Here is a 1,972-nt window from a genome sequence, read left to right as displayed (position 1 = left end):
CCGTTGACGGGGAATACGGTTTAGAAATCACTGATTGTTGTGTACTCTTCTTTAAAACTTTTTCTATTCCATCACACCTCGTTTGCTGTTGTGGTGAACCAGGTGAACATGGCAGGAAGATCGAATTGGAATCAAGAAAACCAAGGTGGACTCCAAGTGAACCCACCTGCACCAGAAGAGGATGAGGATGAAAATATCTTTGCGGAATTCATCAATGAAGTTGATTATGCTTCTGCTGTGGTTCCTCCTAGAACTGGAAATGCTACTTTCAAAATCGATAGTTCTATTTATAGTTGCTGAAACTTGAAGGTTATTTCCGAAATTCTTTGGAGGATTGTCCACTTCGATATTTGAAGAACTTCTTGCATGTGTGTTCTCAACAATCCCAAGGTGCGGTTTCTGCTGATGCACTTCGATTACGGGTCTTTAAATATTCCTTGGCTGGCCAAGCAAGAGAATGGTATTAAAAGCTCTCTATCAATTCTACACATACCTGGAATGAGTTAGCCAATACATTTTTGAAGAAATGGTTTCCGCCAAGCAAAAAGGCTGAGCTTCGGGATAAGATCTCTGAGTTTAAACAACTTCCGAGGGAACAATTATATTCAGCATGGGAGCATTTCAAGTATTATCTAGCTCAATCTCCAACTCACGGATTTCCGGATGCTATTCTCACGGAGAAATTCTACAAGGGCTTAGATACAATGAATCAGATTGCTGTCAATACTGCCGCAGGAGGATGCTTCATGGACAAGTCATTTATCGTTATCACCCGTTTTCTTGATAAGCTCACCACCCACAATCAAGCTTGGCACTCGAGTGATAGTGAAGTCCTGTCATATGGTAGTCCCTCTGCTGCCGCGGTGGCCAAAGAAAATCATGAGCGAGATCATGCCTTTACTCAATTGCAAACCACCGTGGATTTGTTGTCAAAGAGGCTTACGGAGAAAGAAGCTAAAAGTGTGAATATTGTCGAAGAGATGCCATCTCATGCTCCCGGAATGTACCAAGTCACGGAGGAAGCTTATCTAGAGGGGCAGCCACAACGTGAGGATGCAAATTATATCGATCTGTCACGACCCAACCCCGTGGGCCGCAACTGGTGCCCTACTTAGGCACCCCAAACCAACTCACAACCCGATCATCGTATTCAAACTCAATCAAACTCAGCATACGCTATTCGAACTCAACATCGCAATCAAACATTTACCGAACACTTATTCTAAGCAGTCGCCCGTACAGATCAGACAAATTACAAATCAGAAAGGAGGCGGAATATACATCGCCAAATTTCACACACACACATCAGAGGGGTGGCGGAATGTACATCGCCCCCAAATGCATACACACACATACAAACTCAGAGGCCGACTTGGCCATAGTAGCGTACGGGCCGCTTAAGATCGCAAAACAGACTCACATGCAAACACACCGGACCCACGACCCACAAATCTGACTACAGGCCTCTAGACAAGACAGAACATAAGAACATAGGACGGGACAGGGCCCCGCCGTACCCACTCATCCAAATATACAGGATACAGACACAACAAAAGATATGTACCAATGGCTAGGCTCCGAATCAAAGGGGAGCTCTCCAACACACCAGAATGAGTAGCCTAGACTGGAGGACCACCCAAACGAGCTTCTGTACCTGCGGGCATGAAACACAGCCCCCGAAGAAAACGGGGGTCAGTACGGGAGAAGTACTGAGTATGTAAAGCAGAAGGTACAGAAATCACAAACACAGCTGGAGTCAGAAAGAACAAACACACCGACATCGCAAACAAAGCAAACCTGTGCGGGAGGCGAACGTACAAATGCAAATCAAATCATGTATAGGGTTTAGGAACGTGGTCACCCCCCGACGCTGGTGCCACAACACATCATAACTCCAGAAGTTTTCAAATCTCCGTACAATCTCCAGACACATCATATCACATACACATCATATCATCAGAACATATCAAAT

General features: G+C 45.0%; 1 non-coding gene across 1 annotated transcript; it reads right to left on the bottom strand.

The window, feature by feature from the left end:
• Positions 1-552: 552 nt before the first annotated feature.
• On the bottom strand, positions 553-658 carry LOC132604741 (small nucleolar RNA R71). The gene has a single exon (XR_009568844.1). It is a non-coding gene; the product is annotated as a small nucleolar RNA R71 (small nucleolar RNA).
• Positions 659-1,972: the final 1,314 nt, after the last annotated feature.

The sequence above is a fragment of the Lycium barbarum genome, chromosome 7 (assembly GCF_019175385.1).
Source record: "Lycium barbarum isolate Lr01 chromosome 7, ASM1917538v2, whole genome shotgun sequence".
Lineage (NCBI taxonomy): Eukaryota > Viridiplantae > Streptophyta > Magnoliopsida > Solanales > Solanaceae > Lycium > Lycium barbarum.
This window is presented reverse-complemented; position numbering and strand designations above follow the sequence as displayed.